General features: G+C 59.6%; 1 protein-coding gene across 1 annotated transcript in view; it reads right to left on the bottom strand.

The window, feature by feature from the left end:
- SYT2 (synaptotagmin 2) overlaps positions 1-15,528 on the bottom strand; it is an 84,588-nt gene extending 69,060 nt beyond the window's left edge. The window contains exon 1 of the mRNA XM_036864364.1: positions 15,377-15,528. The gene's annotated coding sequence lies outside the window, so the exon portion shown is untranslated. The remainder of the gene's footprint in view (positions 1-15,376) is intronic.
- Between the last annotated feature and the right edge of the window lie 6,060 nt (positions 15,529-21,588).

Genomic DNA, 21,588 nt, shown 5'->3' on the forward strand with positions numbered 1-21,588 from the left:
ACAGGGGACCTTGCGGGGGGTGGGGGAAGTACAGACCCAGGCGGCTGCAACAGGGGGGTGCGGGCTGGAGCCCGGGAAAAACTTCTCGACCACGGAAGGAGCTTGCAGGACGTGGAAACAGATGGTCAGAGGAAACGGCCCATCTCTCGGGGTCTTTCAGAACTGGCGAGTGTGGGCCGGGTTAGCCTTTGTGCCTGAAGCAGTGTCCGCAGGCGGCCCCTCACCCACCTCCGGCAGTGATGGCAGAGCCGGGACAGCGTGGCAGAGGGAAGATCAAACGGGGAGTCAGGGTGTGCAGGCCCTGGTCGTGGCCTGCAACTCCGTGGAGGGTTAAACGCTCATGGGAGCGGCTCCAAGGGGGCCGACCCCACACCGACAGAGCCAGGGGCCGTGGAGGCTCTGCGGGGGGGAAGGCTCTCCCTCCATCCCCACCATAGGGCCAGGCCCCGAGCAAATCCTAGCCCAGGCTCCTCCCTAAACACGGGCTCTGCTGTACTCTGCACCCTGCAGAGCTGATCAGGAGGGGCGGGACGGGGTGGGGGGGGGGGAGGGATGGAGGGAGGAGGCTGGTGCAGACCCCTAAGCACACACCGGGAGCACAGCAGACTCTGCCCGACAGACACACACACACACACACACACACACACACACAAAGACATTCCCATCCTCCCATCCCCCACAGGGACCAGCCAGCCTTCTCAGCTGCTGTGGCTGTAATTCTATCCTGGGATCCCAATGACATCATTTACTACCCACCAGCCATATGACCTTAGGCAAATCACTTAAATCCTCTGAGTGTCCTTCCTCATCTGTACTAGAAGGCCATTCTCCAGGACTGCTTTAAGTCCCCAGGGGCAGGCATTGTGGGTGGACCCTCTGTCCACCATCAGTGTCCCACTGCCTCGCAGACACCCCAGGGGACTGCCTGCCCCCTGCCCCGCTGCCCGCCAGTTCACTGACATTCCAAACACTGGGCAGCAGAGACACCCCACAAAGCAGACAAGTCCTGTCCCCAGAATTAAGGACTCTGGGCCCTGCCCCTCCCCCGCAAAGTTCACCCTGAGAAGGCTGCCCCGCCGGCCCCCTTGCACAAAACCCCATCCCCCCCGGGGAAGAACCCCCCACCCCAGGGCTCTGAGAGTCAGGGAAAGCCAGGAGTCCCACACCTCCCAGGAGGGCAGCGGGTAACATCTGATTACACCAGCCTGCTCCGGCCCCGCTGAGTCTTTCATACAGGAGCAGTGATCCATCAGTCACCATCAATTATTCGCCCACGTCAGGGCCAGAGCCAGGCACGCAGCCCGGGAGCCGCTGGAGCGGGTCCCCCCGCCACCCTACCTCCACTCCCCCGAAGGCAGTCGATCACCTCTCCCATCCCCCCCCCCACCCCGCCCACCCGGGGTCTCACGAGCGCCCACCTCTGGAACGCGTACACGATAGTCAGATGGCTATCACCCCGCTGAACACATGGCCAGCAAGTCACAGGCCAAGCAAAGGCCGGCACACAGGAGCCTCACAGCAAGGATTTCCAAGAACCAAGAAACAGAGAGACCTGCTCTCTGTCAAGGTGGACAGGCATGTCTGGTGGCAGAGGTGCCTGGGCAAAAGGTCCCAGGCTCCGTGTCCCCAGAAAGACGCCCACTGCCAGCCCAGCCCCGGCCCCATCCTGAAGGTCCCCTTTCCGCAAGGAGAGGTCACAGGATCCTGCACTCTAAAAGTCAAAGAGGAGGGACTTCCCTGCTGGTCCAGTGGTTGGCACTTTGCCTTCCAATGCAGGGGGTGTGGGTTCGATCCCTGGTCGGGGGGCTGAGATCCCACATGCCTCGCAGCCAAAAACCGAAACATAAAACAGAAGTGATATTGTAACAGACTCAATAAATACTTTAAAAATGGTCCACATCAAAAAAAAAAGATCTTTAAAAAATAAATAAATAAAATAAAAGTCAAAAAGGAAAGGCCCTCAGGACCAAGCCAGCAGTGTTGCAGGTCCCTCCAACAGCACGACCACTGAACCCACCCGCGGACAAGGCCCTCCCATCAGCATTCGCCCAGTAAACATTTACTCGGCATCTTCCAAGGGTCAGGTGCCAAACACGACACTAGTTTACACCCAGCACAGCCCAAGTCCTTGCTGACCGCCTTCCTAAGAGTGGGTCACGGTCAGTCTTTGTGGATCAGGTGTTGTTCACTGGGCCCAGCAGGAGATGAGACGGGGAATCAGTTCTCCTTCGGACCAGAGCCTGGAGCTCGCAGCAGTGAGGCCGGGGCGTCCAGCTTGCTCCCCCAGGCCGGCCCTGTACCACAGCCACCTCCCTGTTTGGCAGTGGTTTTCCAGACTGGACCTTGGCAATGAGCATTCCTGGTGCCAGAGGTTTAAGCCCCAGGTCTCCCGCCCACAAGAACACTGTACCCACGCATGTATCCAGCTGTCTTCTCTGCCAGGATCTGCCTCACTTGTCCCTGCCCTGCCCTACTCCCGGATCTGGTTCTGCCCACGGGTGAGGAAGGCAGTAGACCACCTGGTGTTATGAATGGCATGAGGAAGCACTGCCCAAAATACAGCCCGGTGGGGGGGGGGGCAGGGGAGGGGAGGCCTGGGTGGCAGGGACACCAAGTAGGCACTGGCATCTCTGAGCGGAGTTTGCAGGGAGAGGCACCAAAGGGGAGACAGCAGGTAACCTGACTATTGCGTGGATTTTCCCTTTTGTTAGGTGAGTCCTGGAGGGTCCTAGTGACCCCATGAGGAGGGTGGCACCTGGGCTGCCTGCCTCTCATGACTCAAGGGATGACAGTTACACCCTCTGTCCTGGCCACGTGCCCTAGACAGGGACACAGGAGGGCGTGGATTATCCGCTTTGGAAGGTATATGGTGGTCCAGGTGGAGCTGTGGGTGGGGAAGGATAGAAAGGGAAGGAACAGAGGCGGAAGAGACCTCCTCCACCTGCAGGGCGCCCTGAGCTCCGGAAGCAGAGGAATGAGCCTGTTCAGATGAATGGAGAGGCCGCAAAGCAGCGCTGCCCAGACGCAGGGCCCTCAGAGCTCTGGAGAGCCGCCAGCCCCTGCCCCCTGCCCCGGCAGCTGGCCCCGCGCCCTCCTACCCGGCCACGCCCCCCGCCTGCGGGCGGCCCCCAGCTCAGCCCTCACGCCCGCTCCGACCCACCAGTCTCGAATCCCGGTGCAGCCCCCGCGCCAGGGAGGCCCACCCCAGCCTCGCTTCCTGCTGGGTCCCCGCAAAAGCCTGCCCCTCCCACCAGCCCAGGCTGGTGTCCGCACGAGAGGAGTGGGCAGTGAGGCGTCAGGATAAGGGCCAGAGGGACGAAGTCGCTGACACTGGGAGGCCGCAGCCGGATTCCAGGTCCTGAGGTCGTGTGTCGTGTGTCCCTAGCGCCCACAAGCTAACCGTCCCAACCCCGGCCGCGCGTCAAACCGCTCCTGAAGGCCTCCTGCTAAAGGCGTCCCAGACACGGGCTCACGGCAGAGGTGCTTGGAGCCCGTGCCCCCATTTTATCGTAAAAAGTGGGACCCAGGGGGGAAAGGCGGCTCGGCCACGGTCTCAAAGAGAGGGAACAATATCCACCACACGGGTTGTCCCCTCACCCCCGCCTCTGTCTCCGCCGAAGGTTAGGACGCAGCCGCGACCCTCCATCAACTGAGGCGCGCGGGGCTCTGTCCGTGGTGCTGAACCGCCGCCGCCCCGCGCGCTGTCAGCCCCGCGGGGGCCTTGGCATTGCGGGGGCGGGGGGCGGGTCCATCCTTCTGCAAGGACGGGGGATAAAGAGGCAGACGTCCCGGAGCATGGGAACGGGGAAGCCCACCACTCCAACACCCACCGCTGCTCGTGTCCTGAACTGGGCGTGCGCACCTGAGCGGAGCTGCTGAGATACGGTCCTTGCAGAGAAGTTAGTGAGAAAAGAGGACTGATCTGGTGAGTCCCAGGGTTCCCAAGAGGAAACTTCCTAAGAAGGAATTCACAAGAGAAATGTGGAGGATATGTAACAGGAGAACCTTTCAAGGGTGTGGGGGGATTCTGAAGGGTCCTGCCAAGAAGCTGGAGGTCAGGTGTCAGGATCTTTCAAGGTCACAGGTCCAAAGTCCAGAACCATGACCGTGACCCTTCTGGGGGTGGGGTCCTTGGAGTCTAGTGGGCGGAGTGTCAAAACATTAATGCACTGTCCATCCGTCCTCTGTTGGTGGCAAAGTAACTTCAGATTAGGTTTATGTGTTTCTAGCATAAACCCTGAGATTCGCTGGGAACATTTGAAACAACATCAGGGTTGTGTTGAAAAGAAGGGGCTGAGTCTATCCCGAGCCCCAGCCTGGAGTCCCTGCTGAAAAACCGAGAAGCCGTATTCCTCAGGGACCTGGTTCTCTACTGTCCCTTCACTACTGAGGTTGAGTGATGGTGGCGTGTTGCCGGGCAAACATTCCGCATGTGTGAATGGACCGCACACAAAAGAGCCGTTTCAGCAGGACACGCACAGCCTCCTGGATTTAAATGGGCAGAACAGGTGGTGGGAGCACCTGCGAGTTCCCCTGCAGGTTTGACTCTCACAACTGAAGTCTCCTGATGCTGGGTCCACACACAGACACACACACACCACCCCTTACCCTGGAGACAGCGTCACGGCACGGATGAAGGGGGCTTTCACCCTGCTAAGCCCCTCTCGCCCGGCGTTATTCTCCCCACACACACACTGAGATGCACCCACTGAACATGGTGACACCGGCACACAGCTCTCCCCACACAGACCCTAGGAGGGAGGCAGTTGTGGTGGTCAGTCCACCCTCTCCTAAACCTACCCTGGCCCAGACTCTCCTCTGGGAAGGAGGTCTCACCACCTGCTCAGTCTTCTGTCACAATGTCTAACAACATTTACTGTTCAGAAACTCCTATTACATCCACTTGAAATACTTCACACTTTAGGTTAATCCTATTGCCTTTCTGACATGGTGAATCATTTTTAAAGATGTGGAGAGTCTCCCTCGTTGGAAGTGGGGAACAGGGTTTCATCGGACCCCCCGACCCACATACACACGGAGAACCTGTGGCCACGGGTGACGACAACAAAAAAGTCCAAGGACACAAAGGTCCCTCGAGAGGGCATCTGATCCTCCCATTTCCAGGGACAGCACTGCCCCAGGGTCCCCTGAGGAGAAGGCCTGGAGGAGCCCATCTTCCGCCCTTGTTTCTGGGTCTGAAACGTGAAACACCCTGGCCTCCCTTAACCCCCAAGCCCAGCCCCCCCCCCCCCAGCAATCACATCACCAGCAACTAATACACTTCTCAGAAGCCATATTTCTATTACAGCAGGACAAGAGAGCAAAGGTGTAATTGGGCTCGAAGTGATTGAGTGTGACAACTGCACAGTTAGCCACATGTGTCATCAAGAGACGGGAACTAGGGACAGTTCATGCTCAAAAACTCATTTCCCAGAGGACCTGACATCGCCCTCTCACAGACCTCCAGACGGTGCTGACATCAGTGGCTAAGCCAGGAGGAGAGATCCGTGGACTTGTCTGAGGAGGAGACCTTGGGAGGGCATCCACCACCCGCACCTCCGCACAAACACTCTCTCTGAAAAGCTCTTTCTCTGCTTTTCTGGAACATCTATCCGACACCCTCTCTTCACCCCTTTGATCACCTGCCAGATGTCTCAGTGCCACAAGCAGGAAAGTGCAGCCTAATATCTACCCTAAGCCCTGCGTGCTTCAGTTCTCAACCGCTGCTCTAGTCCCCCCCTCAGGGCAGTGCCAGCCACTTCTCCTGTCCCGTCTCCATCCCTGACCCCGGCCACACTGGGGACACACCTGCAGGCCCACTCACCATCTGAGACACCCCTGGTTCTCGAGCTGTTCTCCATCCCCCTGCTCTCTGGAGGGAGGGCCAAGGAGCCTTCTCAGCCCTGTTCCTGAATTCCTGTCCCAACCTCCAGGGGAAGAACTATAGTTTGGCCTTTGAAAACCTTGAATGCTTTCCTGGGGCTCTGAGAAGGGGCGGCAGGATTTTCTAGCCAATCTCCTCATTTTACAGAGGAAGGGACAGCTACAAAGAGGGAAGGTGACCAGCTGGAGGCCACCTGGCAAACTGAAGGCAGAGACCACACTGCCCGTCCCTCTACAACCCAGGCCCTGCCCCCAACTCAGAGCTCCTCCCACAGCCCCGCCCACAGGTGCAGTGCTGCACGGGTGCACCCACACCCCCGGCAGTCCCGGAGGGACCTCCCGGCCCAGGAGAAGGCCCCTCCTCAGCCCATGAGTCAGGCTGAGCCCCACCACTCCCAACTGCTGGGCGCCCCCAGCATAAACCCTTGGGACACTGGGCACTTTTTACTTCGTACCAATTATCACAATCGTAACTAAGTGACCATCTTTTGTTTACTGTCCTGCCTCCTCAGACTGTAAGGGCCCCGAGGGCAGGGACCGGTCAGCTCTGTTCCAGCAGAGTGCCTGCTCGTGGGTGGAATGAACGAGTGAGTGAGTGAGTGGGAGGCTGGAGGGGGTGGGGGCCTGGCCAGGGACACACAGGGAGGGGCTGTGAGGCTGGGGGCCCTGCTTCTCTACCAGCTCCAACACTGAGGATGGAGAACAGGCGACGTCGTGACTTTCCTTCCCTGGAGAACTCAAGCACGGAAAGGATGCTTGACACTGGGGGCTGGTTTGAGAGGCCCCTGCTTCAGGCGAGCCTTCAGGTTGCTGGAAGGAGTGAATGAGTCTACATGCTTCTGTACGTGCCTCTCCCCCCTCGTCCTTCCCCAAACACCTCTGTCACCAGGGCAGCGCGCCAGGTCCTGACACACACGCACCATCTCACCCACCCCGCACCAAGCCCCTGCAGCCCCTGAGCGACCCCCTCCAGGAGGAGCTGCAGCCTGGAGATACGGCCTCAGGGTCAATTTCATCCTCAATTTCCAAAGAATGTGAGAGAGAGGAACCCGTGCCCATGGGCAGGCTGCCAGCCATGGGTGCACAGCGGGTGTGCCTTGTGTGTTTGTGTGAAATCGTGGCTCTTCCCTACCCTGAGCAACATGCCCGGAGGTGCCGCAAACCCCAGACAAGAAGGAAATGCTCTCTGGAAGGGGGGCCGCTTCAGATCCGTCTAGTTCATTAAGGGCCACAGCCCAGGGCCCCAGAACTGAGAGTCCTGGGGGTCCCAACCCACCCTAGGGAGACCCCTGCCATCCTCTGAGCACCTCCAATCACTCTTGAGTTCTCTGCCCACTAGTGCCAGCCCAGGGCCCACCTTCAGCTCCTGGGTGCAAGGAGGATGAGCCAGAGGGGAGGAGAGCTGGAGAGCGAAGAACTCCCGCTGCAGCTGGAAGACCCCATGGGACACGTCCAGGGTCTGGACGCCCACCGCCCTCCCCAGGAAAGGACAAACTGCTCCAGTGATCCTTCCCATCCGGGGCTGGCGGAACCCATCCTTTCCTGCCTTGGCCTCGCCCCACTCCTGGACTATGGTGGGTAGCCCAGGATGGCTGAGCCGGGAAGCAGCCACGTGCCAGCGCCGTCACTCACCTGGTGAGGCCGTGAAGAGCAGGACGTGGGGCCCCACAGGGCCCAGTGCGCGTGTGCAGGCACCCACCCTTGCCCGGAGGCAGCCTTCCAGCAGCCTCCAGGCCTCCCCGCCCTCCGCTCACCCTCCCGGGATGATCTGACCCCAGCCTCTCAGAGCCAGAGCCGCGGAAGCCACGGAACAGACGGCAAGACTTCCTGTCCTTCCCACCTCGGAGACCACGGCGCTGGATCTGCCTTCCCATACCCCCCTCCACCCCCGCTCACCACCTACCCCTGGGGGAAGCCTGGGGACGCCTCCCAGCCTCTGCAGGGGTGAGGACCTGGCTTCTGTCACTGTCCGTGACCCCTGGGCGCCCCTGCTGCTCCTCCCCCAGGAGCCCTGCTTGGCTGGGGGTGGGCCCGGGTCTCCCCACGAAGCCTCAGACCTCAGGGCGGTTGCCGACCGCGGGCTGGGCCCTGTCCCCTCCCTGCCCCCAGGAGCGCCCAGTTCCCAGCATCATAAAGCTAATCCAGGGGCTTCCCTGGTGGCGCAGTGGTTGAGAATCTGCCTGCCAATGCAGGGGACACGGGTTCGAGCCCTGGCCTGGGAAGATCCCACATGCCGCGGAGCAACTGGGCCCGTGAGCCACAACTACTGAGCCTGCGCGTCTGGAGCCTGTGCTCCGGAACGAGAGGCCGCAATAGTGAGGGGCCTGCGCACCGCGATGAAGAGTGGCCCCCGCTCGCCACAACTAGAGAAAGCCCTCGCACGAAACGAAGACCCAACACAGCCAAAAATAAATAAATAAATAAATAAATAAATTTATTTAAAAAAAAAAAAGCTAATCCAATTTCTTGGCTGTGCTCCCCTCTGCCCCCTGCAGTGCCAGGATGGATCTGGAACCAGGGCAGCCTCATTAAAGGGATGCCTTTTCCTCCCCGTGGGAGAGTCACCCTGGGAGAGCCAGCCCTGTCCCCTCCTGTCACTTAACCCCGTGCTTCCTGCTCACAGCGACCCGGCCACACCTCCACCTTCCTTGGCTCCTGGCGGCGGGGCTGGGCATCAGCCCCCAGGCCTGCTTCCTGGGATCCCAAGCACTCGGCCCCCAGGTTCTTGTTTACCCTCCCTGCACCCCTCCCTCCAGGTGGGTACAGGGAACCCAAGGGCCTGGCCCCTGACCTCCGACCCCATCACTGGGCCTGAGATGGGCCCATGTCAGTGGGCACAAGGGACCACAGCTGACAGTGAAGGGGAAGCCAGGCAGCCCCAGGAGGACAGAGATGAAGGACAGTGTGCTGGCTTTTGTGCAAACACATACAGGAGGTCACAAAGGTCACAAAGGGCTTCGTTTCTGTAAACAGCAGGAAAGTTGCTCCCTCGGTCACTTTCCAAAAGAAGGACACGCCCGAGACACGGGGTGATCAGTTCAGACCAGAGTCGAGGTCAGGAGGAGACACTCCACGCACACCTTCCTGCCCTCGGGGGGGGTCCTTGCACTCCAAAGCTGACCTGGGGATGTCACCTCTGCTCCGGGAGGGGACAGACAGGCAGCCCCACGGGCCCCAGGCCACACACGCATGCCCACCCCACCTGGTGCCGACAGCACAGCATCTGCGCTTCAGAGGAAACCGAACCTAGGAGTGGGCGTGAGGAAGGGGCTACAAGGAGAAAGAATGGGAAGACAGGGGCTGAGAGATGAAGGTGCAAGGCAGCCCCTCTCGCTCACGCACACGCACGCACGCACCCGCTGCAGTCGGTGACAAGTCTGCTTTCTCCACAGCCGAGCAGGAAGCCGGGTGCAGAGCCATCTCCCCCTCGCCTCCCCAACGACCAGCTGCCGTTGTCCCCACCCTGCCCCGGCTGGGCAGCCTGAGCTAAAGGGCTTGCAGGAGGACTGGGGTGAGCTTCCGTGATTTGACCTCCGTACCCCTGCCTCTGCTGGGCTGCGGGGAGGGTTAAGTGCCTCCCAGCCCCCCATCCTCAGTCTCAGAGCCCCTCCCACTCCTCCGTTCATTTCTCTGTTCCCATCTCCCTAGCGCCAGGCTCACACTTACAGCCACTACCCTCGATACTAAATGCATGGCATGGGTGAATTATGCTCTAATTGCAATATTCCCTAAGTGCTAAATTCCAGGGCCACGGCATCAGCCCAATTATGGGAAGCCCTGCTAGGGCTCTCCATGGCCTGAGGATGCCCCATCCCACTCAGAGGCGCCTGGTCCCCACAAAGACCTCAGGGGAACCTCCCCCCTGCCCGGCCATGGTCCTACCCCGGTCCCGGGGTGCCCAGCGATGGGCCTCAGGCTTCCCAGCTTCTTGGCGGAGGGCACAGAGGGCTCCACAGTCAGAGGAAACCTGGCTCTGGGGGGCGGCAGTCCTGGGCCAGGAGCACCGGGAGGCCCAGCCCCACAGTCAGAGGAAACCTGGCTCTGGGGGGCGGCAGTCCTGGGCCAGGAGCACCGGGAGGCCCAGCCCCGCGGGGGCGCCCCCAGGCTGCTCCCTTCTGCGCTGGCACCTTTTAGGAGTAGGTCTTAGTCCGTCTGCACCGGGAGTGGAAGGACGGGAGCCAAGGAGCAGCCTGTGGGTGGCCCTAGCCGCCCTCGCCGGCCAGGCTGGGAGCAGGGCTGGGAGTTCCACGAGGACCCTGCCTTCTCAAGCCCGGACGTGAAGGAGGGGCAGTCAGACACCAACTCGATCCCATCTCCCTCTGCTTTCCAAGGAGCCCCTCTCTATCCAGTCGGTCCCCACGGCCCCCAACATGCATGCGCACACACGTATGCGTGCACACACGTGTGTACACACGCGCGTGTACACAGGCCTGTGCCCTGCTGCTGCTGGGAGGCAGAGGAAGCCTGTAATTAGAGGATTCGGGCCTTGCGGAGGCTCCTGGTGCCAAGCCAGCATCCCACTCAGACAAGGCTACTGAGGCCGGGGCCCCTCCATCTCTCTGGCGCACCCGCCACGGCTCCCCCCCCCCACCCCTTCAGGGCAGGCGCTCCTGAGGCTGCCCAAGCGCCCTGGTGAGTGCCATGAAAACCCAGCACCAGCGCAGGAGGCCGGCTCAATTTTGCCAAGGGGTCGCCACCTCATCTGGGAAACGTCTGTTGCTTGTGCTCAGAGTATGAATGGCCTCATCCCTGAGGACCCGCGAGCGTGTCTGTCGAGGGCTCCACAGGCGGAGCTCGTGGGAAGGGGCAGGGAGGGGAGGAGAGCCCCCAGGACGCCCCCCTCAGTGGTGCGAGATTTTGAACAGGTCACATAACTTCTCTGGGCCTTTGCTGCCTCACTGTGAAATGGGACAGGGGTGGCTGTTCCGAGGACTGCAGTGACGAGAGAGGCAAAAGCTTCATCACGGGGGACGGACCGAGGGAGAGGAGGGCTTGACGAAGCAGCGGGTCGACCCCCAGCTCCGTGTCCCCCCGGCCACGCCGGCCACCGCGGCTCTGCCCACGGCGAACGCGGAGCTCCAAGGCCCCAGACGAGCAGCCGGAGATGAGCCTCTCCTGACTTCACAACAGCAGTCGGGCTCCCCTTCTTCTTCTTTCGCCCGATCCCCAATCTGGGGACTGCCTGGTAGCACCAAACCCTCCAGGGTCAGTGACCGTTATAATGGCCCCAGCAACTCGTACCCCACTTTCCTAAGCGGCCAGGTCTGGAAGGGGCCTAGCAACCAACCTCCAGACCCTGGTGTTCGGTCAGAAGGTCCCACGGCCAGATAGGTGAGGAACTCTGGTGGAGAGTACCCGGGGAGGGGGCTTTCAGGACACCTCTGCGTCCCATGCATTTGGGGATCCTTCTTGGTGTGGAACTTTGGACCCCTGGCTGAAGTTCAGATGTCTTTAGGGGAGGGGCCGGTGGCCAGGGGCTCCCTGCAGTCCAGACTCACAATGACTGGCCAAGATCCAAATTTACCCATCACTCTGGCCACTACCCTGAACTCTCAGTTGCAGGGATGAAAATGAAGAATTCTGGGACAAATCCTTCCCCAAAATTAAGCTTTGGTAAGACACGGCTGGGGAGGCATAAATAGCTGCCTGAAAGTCAGAGGGATGAAACGCTGGAAGAGCGCCCAAGGAAGCTATAGCTGCTCCTTCCCTTGAGTTTTTAAGAAAAGCCAAGGGGGAAGTGCCCAGTCCAGCTACGGAACCCAGAAGGAGCCGTCTGTGTGCTAGGAGGCAACGCAATAATGATGAAAGCGCTTCCACGGCGCTCCCGGCGCTGTGCGCTGCTCCAAGCACGTTCCTGTAACTGATTCATTTAATCCTCACCAAGAACCTGTGTCACATGTGTGAGTTTCATCTCCATTCTACTGATGGGGAGACTGAGAAACAGAGTTTGGTTGACTTGCCCACAGTCGGGGTGAGTGGCAGAGCCCGAGGGAGCCCAGGCGACCCGGCTCCAGTCACCACCCGGCCTCAGATAAACATCCACGCTGTGACACTCCTCCAGGAAGCCACGCAGCTCAGCGCGGGCTTCCTGCTCACTGACAACGCAGGACTGGACCCCAGCTCCTCCAACCGAGTGGATGACGGGTATCAACCCGCTGTCTGTGCAGTGATTGTTCACGTAGAGAATTTAGAATTTTATCTGTCCAGCGGGCTATGTTGACAGTTACCAGTTATTAAGTGCTCACTACCCTGTGGAGTGAGTGTTATCACCTCTGTTTTATAGATGAAGCTCACCAGACCTGGTCAGGTTAGCCCATTATATGCTCTCCAAGCATCCTGTATGCTCACCTAACACCTGTCACAGTTGTGATTAATTACCTATGTAATTATCCGTTTGATTGTGTTACTCACTAGACCGTAAGTGCCATGAAGGCAGGAACCAGGTCTGTTTCGTTCCCACTGAATCTCCACTGCCTAGCGTAGCCCCTGGCAGATAGCAGACTCCCAAAAACTAACGGCTGAGTGACGCAGAACCTGACGCTCAGAGCAGCTAAGTAACTTGCCTCGGCCCCAAGGAACGCAAAATCCAAAACGGCAGGGATCTCGTCTGCTGTGCTCACCGTGGTATCCACGGTGACTAGAACAGAGCCTGGCACGTAGTAGGGCTCACCAATAAGCACTTGTTGAATTAATAAAGTCACACTCTGTAATCAGTGGTCAGGAGATTCGAACCCAGGCCTGTAGGGCTCCCAGCCTCGATGCTTCGCTGCTTCCTACATTAACCACCCCGCCCCGTACTGAGCAAACACCTGCTACTATCCCCTCTGGCTGCCATTCCGGTTCTGAAGGAGTACCCCCATCACCCTGGACCCTGTGTTGTCTGGCTCAAGAAAAGCAAGCCCAGCTTCAGCTAGAACCTACACCAGGAAAGTCCAACTACCCAACCGCGGCGCCAGGTGAAACAGTTCCTCCTTATCCACAGCCTCGGACCACCCATGAGGACGCTCTGTCCAGGGAGGGGGCCGCGAGCCCCACTGTCCCAGCCCAGGAGCTCCAGCCTCCTCCCCCTCCATCCCCACCACACCTGCTGCCCTCTGCCTGAGGGGACCCAGCTGAGTGCCCAGCGGGAGACAGAGGGGCCAGTAGAGGTCACACTTGCCTGGGGCTAGGGAATATTGATTGGCTTGGGGAGGGCAGGGAAGAGGCTTCTGCAGGTCTCTGCTGTGCCAGGGACAGCCCTGTGGCATCTGCCTGGAAGCCGCCTGAGGGTGAAAGGGAGGATGCCCTCCGGCTGCAGTACAAAGTCAGGAGAGCCCGGCCCAGCTCCAGAAAGGGTCTCCCTGCCCCTGCCAGGTCTGCAACTAGGTGCGCGCTTTGCCCAGGGATAAAACCAACACCAGTTATGAGATGAAGCCAGTTGCAAGCTCTTCTGTAGGGAAAGGACAACGTTTACAAACACTAACACCTTTCTCTTTCCCTGGTCCTGATCAGTGGGTAGCAGGTCCCAAAGCTGAAAAAATGAAAATTGTATTTGCGTAATCCCCCCCACCTAAAAACTGTTGCCTGGAAAAAAGTCTTGGACTGCTGAGCAGAACAGACTCTCAGTACAGTAGGCTGGGCTCTACTTCCTGGGGACAGAGGGCCAGGTCCACGTGAGGCTAGAAGTGGAACGCTTACCTCTGCGTCAGCTCCCCCTTGGGCAAGGCAGGGAGGGGAGGGGGCGAGCCTCAAGCACAAGAGGTGCCCAGAAAAAGCCAGGCCCCCCAGGGTCATCTGTCCAAGAGCCAGCAGGGCAGGGGAAGTTCACCCGCAGAGAGGAGCCTGGGGTGAGGACCCAGGTAGCACTGGTCATTCCCTGGGGGCGTGGAGAGGAGAAGGGCTGGGGCCAGGCTCTCTGGGCCAGGCCGCAGTGTGCCTGGCCAGGACCCCTGGCGCTGACTCACCCCCAGAGCCCAGACACAGGCTGCAGCTTGCAGTGCCTGCCAGGCCGCTGCTCACCAGGACGCCAGGCACGTCCCACTGCATCAGAGCTGCCCTGCCCCTCCCACCGGCCCCTGTGCCTGGGTTTTAGGGGCACTGGGCACGGCTCTTTGGCTTCTCTGGTGGTAACAGAGATGTTTCTAGCAGCCTGGAGACTGGACTTGTCGGACCTAAGCAGGGGGAGATGACTTGGGAAGATTAAACCTGCCCTGTTCTTACGGTCACACCCTCTGATGAAGCGCCCATGTTACGGGGAGCTGGATGGGTGGGTTGAGGGCCATCTATTATACATGGGAGCCTCCCCCAGGGCCGAAGCAGGGGTGGGGGTTGGGGGGAGGGGGCCCCCCAGCTCTCCAGGTCAGACCCTAGCCCACCCTCCCGTCTTTCTGGGTACCCCTGGATCCTAAGGACTTCCTGGTCCTTGTGCCCACCCCACTCCAATCTGGGCAGCCCTCTCTCCCCACTGCAGTGCCCCCTCCTGGGCCACCGCCTCCTCTGTCCTTGTGCCGCTTTCGGCCACCACAGGAGAAAGCAGCGACCAGTACTTAATCCTCTACCCTAACAGCGGAGGGGGGAGGCTGCTGCAGAGGGGAGAGATGGGGCCTTGGCGGCCCCCCTCACACACACACACCATGGGCTGGGGGTGTCCTGGAGGCACCTGTGGAATGTGGGAATGAAAAGGGGGAAGGAGAAAGGATAAATCACCTATCTTTTCAGTTAAAAAATAACCACCCGGTGTCCTGAGACGGGGAGGGAATAGAGGCAGGGGAAGGGGGAACCCCAAGCAGGAGAGTAAATGAAGGAGCCCAGGAAGCGAGTGGGTCTGGGTGCCCAGCGGGGGAGGAGGGCTGCCGCGGGACGGGACGTCCTAGGTCTGCTGAGTCATGAGATTTGGAAGAGGTGAGGGGCGCCTCCATCTCCCTCGCGGTCCTTGTCCCAGTTCCTTCGGACCCTCACTTCCAGACAATCCCCGTAGTTTGCCTCCTCACCTTCTCCCCATCCAGGGTCTCCGCCTCCCGGAGCTCTAGGACCCTCCCTGCCCCCCCCCCACGACGGCGGGGCCGGCGGTCCCCGAAGCTTGAGGCGGGGGCAAGAGAACCTCCGTTGGAGACCGCTCAGGCGGCAGGGGTGGGCGAGACGCGAGTGGGGGGCGTCCCGGAGACGCGGGAAGGGCGGGGGGCGCAGAGGCCGGGGGTTCAGGGGACGTCGGCCGCCCCTTGGCCCTGCAGCTCGCCCCGGGGTGCCCAGGGCAGAAACCTGCCCCCTCCTCCCGCCCCAAACCGGCAGAGCAGCCGACTCCTCGCCGCTCGGGTCCAGCTCCCCAAACGAAGCTTCATCTGGACGCGTGCGAACTCCCCCCAAAGCACGGTGCGGGCGCCAGGCCCCCTTGGCCTCAAAGTTCCCCGACCCCACCCACCGCCTGGAGCAGACCCCACCCGAGGCCCCTCGGCTCAGTAGCAGAAACTTCGGAGGTGGAGGTCGGTGCCCCCCACGGCGCGGGGGTACGACTCACCGGGGTGGCCAGCCAGGAGAGAGCCGGGTCCCCGACGTGAGGGCGGCGGGCTGCAGACGACGGCCGAGGAGGCGTCCGCTCCCGGCCCGGAGTCCCGCTGCGCCCCGGCCCCAACTCGCCCGAGTGTCTTTGCCGCAAGACTTGCTGAGCTTGCAGCCTGCGCCGCTGCTACGGAGGCGCGCGACCCGTGGTGCGCGCTGCAGTGCGGGGAGGAGGCTGGGGGCGGGGTCGGAGGAGGGCGGGGACCCGGAGGAGGGGGCGGGGTCCCAGAGGAGGGGGAAGGGAAGGGGAGGAGGGAGACGGGACCAGGAGGAGGGGGCGGAGTCCGGGAGGAGGGGGAGAGGACGAGGAGGAGCGGGGCGGGCTGGAGGAGGTGCAGGGGGCGGCCTGCCCTGAGCAGACCCGGGTCCCCCTTCGCACAGTCCCTCTGAGCTCTCAGCGCCCCGCCCCCTTCCTGCTCAAGGTCACGGCTGCTGCTCAGGGTCAGGAAGGGTCGAAGCGGAACCGGGTCTCGTAGTCCCCGCCCGAGATGGGCTGTGTCTCTAGGGCCAGCTCCTTCTCCCCAACCCACTGCAGCTCGAGGCTCCATTAATGGCCTCAGGAGCCTGTAGCCATTTGGGATCTCTAAGCCCCTCTCCTCCCCGTCCTCCTCCTCGTAAGGCCACCTCTACCTGTAGTTGTCACCTGGAGGGAGGGGTTTCTGAGCCTAAAGGGTTGGTGAGGAAGAGGAGGATCCCTGGGAGAAGTTAAAGGTGCCTGGGGCAGGTGAGAGAACAGGGAGGGAGGGGAGGAGGAGGACCTAGAAGGAGTGGAGATGACCATTTACCACATGACAGGGGTTTCCACACGCGCTGGCCTCTCAGTGCTGAGGACAGCCCTCTAGGTGGGTGTGAGGGCGGTTTGCAGGGAGGAAACGGCCCCTGATGGTACTTTGGCCAAGGAGCCGCAGACTGTCCGTGGTGGATAGAAGGGGCAGGGGTGGCAAGCACCAAGTAGAGCTCTTGCTTCCGGGGCAGCGGGAGGAGGGACACAGCGCCAGGAGCTCCTGGCAGCACGGTGCGACTATCTGAATATTCACGAGCTCATTTCCAGTCAACTTTACAACAGGACTGCAGCACCTGCCTCTCCCAGGGATGCCCAGAGAGGTTCCCCCCAGAATGCGCCTGACCTGAGGTCAGTCCTCAGTACACACTTACTGAGTGAGGGATGGAATACCGCAGTAGCAGGGAAGGAAAGAGGAAGTAAGCTTTGTGGAGGGGGGAGGGGGGAGGCGGGGAGAGAAGCAGGGCTTTTCCAGATCACTTAGCTGATAATACGAGGTAGAACATGGAGGCCATCCCAGCCAGCTTGCCTCAAGGGGATGCAAGGCCTGGGGGATCCTAAATGAAACTGAAGCTGTGCCCGCCCAAGGCCTGGAGGTCACCCCCACTCACCGGGCAAGGGGCAGAGGACGAAGCCGGGAGTGGAGTCTGAATCTGCGACCACGAGGGAGGGTGTCCTCAGGCTACCCACCTCAGCCAGCGCGTCCCGGGACCCGCTGCTTCCCTAAAGGGCTCGGGTCACTCCTTCCTGCTCCCCCTGACGGTGAATCTGCAGGACGCAGGCCAGAGAGAGGGCTGCAGTCTTCTGGCACAGAACCCGGCCAAGCCAACTGGGCCGCCTTGCCGCCCACCACTCCACCCAAAACCTGTGTCGCCTGCTGGCCCCGCATCTGGTAAATGAGCCCGGGGATCTAGCGGCAGAGGGAGACAACCTGCCTCCCAGACTATTTAGAGTCAAGGCTATGGTCAATCTAGTTAAACGAAAAATGTGGTGTCCCGGGCCACGGCCTCCCATGTTCTTTTACTTCATCAGGACCAGCAGTGTCGGCTACAAACCTGACTGGGAGCTCAGCACCCCTGGCGTCCATTCCCCCGGGCTCAGGGGCTAGAAAAGGAAAGGGTGGGAGGGACGTCCACCACCCACCCGCCAGTTACTAGGTACTTCCTTTTCAACTGTTTGTCCTTTGAAAGAAGAGTTCGTGGTCGTACTAGACCACCGTCTCTGAACTGCTGCTCAACTGGGCCACCAAGGCAATCCCTCTGTCTCCATGCAGCACCATTTGAACCCATGAAGGTGGGGGAGGGCTGCCTAGTTTTGAGAGTTCTCCAGGGAGAAAGAGCCCATAAGCCCCCGGTTACGCGGCTGCTCCACTTTCTACCGAACAAGTGCTTCCTGCTGTTTCATTTCTGGTTGTTCCCAGGTCGGAGACAGGGCACAGAGGGGACAGCGGCATCTCCCCCATCACGGCTCTCCCCGGGGACCCAGACTCCCTGCCCCTCCGCCCGCCGGCCGCTGAGCTGCTTAAATCATCCCATTTTTGCCCATCTTCTTCTCTTACAGGTCTGCTGGCACTTGGATTGCTCCCGCCCTCTGTTCTGGTGATGTCTTTGTCCTCACGAAGCTGTCAAAGCTCTGCTGTTGCCATTAGAGCAGACAGAACAGAGCCAGAGCCGCCATAACACCGCAGGCCCCGGGCAGCTCCTGGGCCCTGCTTTCTCTTCACACCCCTCCCAACATAAACCCGCTCCCAACCCTGCCCTTCCCATCCTCCCACGGCACCCCCCCCCCCATCCTGTCACTCTCTGGAGCAGTTTGCATTGTTCCTGACAATTTGGCAGACCTTGGTGAAGCTCTCCACTGAGACACCTGCTTTCCTGCTTGTGAGAGAGTGAAGGCTTTTAAAACTTCTGTGCAATTCCTGCCACTCAGGTCTTGGTGACCTTCATCTCATCTGATTTCGTAGACATACCAAGCTTAAATGTATTTTGAATTTACTTACATCAATATATTTCACACGAAAGTCCACTTAATTTTAGCTATTGCATAAAAATGCTTTTAATACAGAAAACATTAACTCATTAGATGGGGCCAAAAAATGAAACATGGATAAAGTTAAGTATCATACAATTCACATAATATCTTACGTTTTAATTAAAAACCCAAAAAACCCAAAAAACTGGTCTCTAAACAGCCGGTGAAGGCCAACTCCTCCAGGAAGCTGATTAAGTGAACTATAATTGTTTATTCCCCATGCAATGAACAAAATAAAAACAATTTTTAAAAGTGAGTCCAATAAAACTTTTAAATACTACAGAATGGGGAGGGTGGAGGAGGACTTCTTATCTCTAATTTCACACTGCCAGAGAGGGGGCATCTTAAGGTTTTTAGGACCATACCTGACATAGAGAAGAAATTAAGTCACAAAGATAATGATCTCAGATTTTCATCGGATCGAAGGACCTAGTGAACATCATGGGGCCTTCCTCTTTTCACATTCTTCCATCCCCTAACTTGGCTGAAAGTGAACCTGATTTCTCTTCTTTCTCAGAGTCAAAGGGAGTAATAATTTTAAACACCGGATTTTATCACTGTATTTCCTCCTTCCTCGGTGAAGCTCCAGTCAGTCCTGTGTCCCAGGTAAATCCTCTGAGCCCGGGTTCTCACTCCCCCAGGAGAGGAGAGGTTTCTCCTGGACTATTATGCTGCCCCTTCCCCAGACCCCCCGGCCCTCTTGCAGTGAATCCAGAAACGCAGGAGGGGCTCTGCACAGAGGGGCGTGCCCCCCCCCCCCCCGGCATGTGCAGGGCGCGTGCTCTGAGCTGGAAACCACAGCAGGCGGGACGACTCTTCTTTCCCAAGGCAACCATGGCTCTCAGGACACCGACCGTCGAGGGGGTGAAAAGCAAATCAGTTGAGACACTTTCTGAATAATTCACCCGGGCCCTTTACCATGCCCGCATCCATGAACCCTCTATGCGTTGAGGGCGCGTTTCAGAGCGGCCTGGCAGGGCCCGGCGAGGTGAGCACCGGAAGCCAGAGGAGAGGACAGCAGGGGGAGAGGCCTCGATGGACACACGACCGGCTTGGGTGTCCCAGGGCCACCAGCCACCCTTCTCCAGGCCTCGGGTGCCAACCTGGAGCAAAACCTCGACTTCAGCCTCACTCGCGTGCCTCTTCTTGTCCAGTCAGAGCTCTCCCATCACCGAGGATGTTGTGTATCAGGCACCCGCCAGGGGCTGGCGGCATGGAGGCCAACACTTGCACGCCCCCCAGGGCTCATGGCCTCCTTAGGGAAGACGGTGGAAACCACGTGCACCAACTGGAACCCAAGAGAGACCCCCAGGGGGACGGCAAGGGTCCCTCAGTGACTGACCAAGTGACTTTCCAGGGCCTCCAGGCCAGGTGGCAGCAGCAGGTCAAGGTGGACAGAACTGGCGAGTCGGACAGGAAGCCGCGTGGCCAGGGGCGCGTCTCCTAACGCTCTGAAGCTCAGCCCCCGAGTCTGTTGGATGGAGACTCCAGCACCTACCGAGGCACTGCCGTCACCGCTGGGAAAGGACTTCAGAAACCCTGAGCAGGACCTCGACAACAGGCAGCTACTGTTCTGACAATTTAGGGACAGGAAAATAGCCCCGCCAGGGGCCTCGTGTGCTGGGACTGTGGGGTCGTGCAAGGTCAGACGCGAGGGCAAGACCATGGTGGTCGGGCTTTAGACCAGGCTGTTAGGATTTTCTTCAGAAGCGAACGGAGACCATTGAAGGCGTCTACACACAGGAGGAACCTCGTCAGGTTTGTGGTTTAGAAAAGCCACTCATGCTGGGTGGTTGGAGGCCCAGGCTGGTCCCCTCCCCTGCTGGCTTCCCAAAGGGGGCCGCATGTGTGGTGCCGGCCAGTTTGGGTTCTGAAGCCCAGCTGCCTGGGTTCAAATCTCAGCTTGCCTCCCACAGGCCTGGGTCCTTAGCAAGCGAGTTCACGTCATGGGAATGAGGGGAGGATCAATGGAGGGGGTCCAAATACCCGGCCCAGAAGGGGCTGCATTGGAGCCGGGGGTTATGCCATTCTTATTTCTGGCTCTGGGAGGCAAGTTTAATGATGGCTGTCCTCATATGCCCGAGAGGCTGAGTGACTTTCCCAAGGAAACCCAGTGAGTCTAGAAACCTCCTCCTCCTTACCCTTACCTGGGTAAGATTCAGAAGGGAAGAATCCCTGCGCCCAACCCTGGCCCCTTAGGGCACTGCCTTGCAGGTGGCCTCCCGTCTGGAAGATCGGGGTGTGTGTGTGTCTAAGCTCACAAGCGGCACGGCCTGATGGGTCCTTTACCTGGGCTGTGGGTGTTGACGGGGCTTCTGCCCAGATAAGGCCCTGCTACCACAGAGCCCCTGCTTCAGGCCGGGCTAGTCAGGCCAGTCACCTGGAAGCCACGGCCCTCCCGTCACTATAGGCCTTGTTTCCTCGCGCCGACTTGCTCTCGTTGCCAGGATCTCAATGGCTATGCCTGGCCTCCGTCCCGAGTGATGTGCCTTTGCCCACCCCAGGAGCCCCGAAGGGCAGGGTGCCCGCACACAGGCCTGCATCCTGAGGCAGCGGATACCCAGACCTTAACGAGGCAGCTGAAATGCATTTCCAACTTGACTGAATTAACCAACCCAGTTTAAGGAAAAAAAAAAAAAGGTCACTCAGTTCTCTAAAAGTAAGGCTTCTGTAAGCTGCATCCTACTGGTGGTGGGAGAAAACCCACAGCCTTTAAGGGCATCAGAAACTTTGCTGTGGAGTTTTTAGGAATTCTTTATTGCTCTGGGGAGCCACACATCCCAAACGCTAGGCTCAAGGATACACAGAGGCCTTCCACCTTGTTTGTACGGGTTCAGACTCTTGAACCAGACTGTCTGGGTTTGAATCCTGGCTCCTCTATACCAGCTGGATGGCCTTCAGTCTTAACCTCTCTGAAATCCAGGTGCCCATGTGTGAAATGGGTACGAGAGTACTGACCTCATTGGGAGGCTGCGGAGACTGAGTCACTCTATGCAAGGCTTTCAGAGAGTGCCCAGCACGTGTTAAGGGTTGTGTCGGCTTTTGTTATTTCTCGTCGTTGTTCGCCCCACACGTACATCTCGTTCTGGCCACACCGGGCGTCCTTGAAGGTGTCGTCTCCACTCACATGAGCAGAGTTCATACCCAAGGGTCCCACTTGGAGGCAAGGCCTGTCCCTTCCCCAGAACGACGTGCAGTCAACGTCTCTGATTCCCTTAGGTGGGAACTGGGTGGGAATGGGGTGGGGGGGAAGGGAGGCAAGTGGGCCAGGCCTTCATCCTCAGCACGGCCACACAGCCAGTTTGTGGTGAGACAACCCAAGGACAGCTCTTCTCTGACCCCGTCACAGCTGTGATGCC

The sequence above is a fragment of the Balaenoptera musculus genome, chromosome 1 (genome assembly GCF_009873245.2).
Source record: "Balaenoptera musculus isolate JJ_BM4_2016_0621 chromosome 1, mBalMus1.pri.v3, whole genome shotgun sequence".
Taxonomy (NCBI): domain Eukaryota; kingdom Metazoa; phylum Chordata; class Mammalia; order Artiodactyla; family Balaenopteridae; genus Balaenoptera; species Balaenoptera musculus.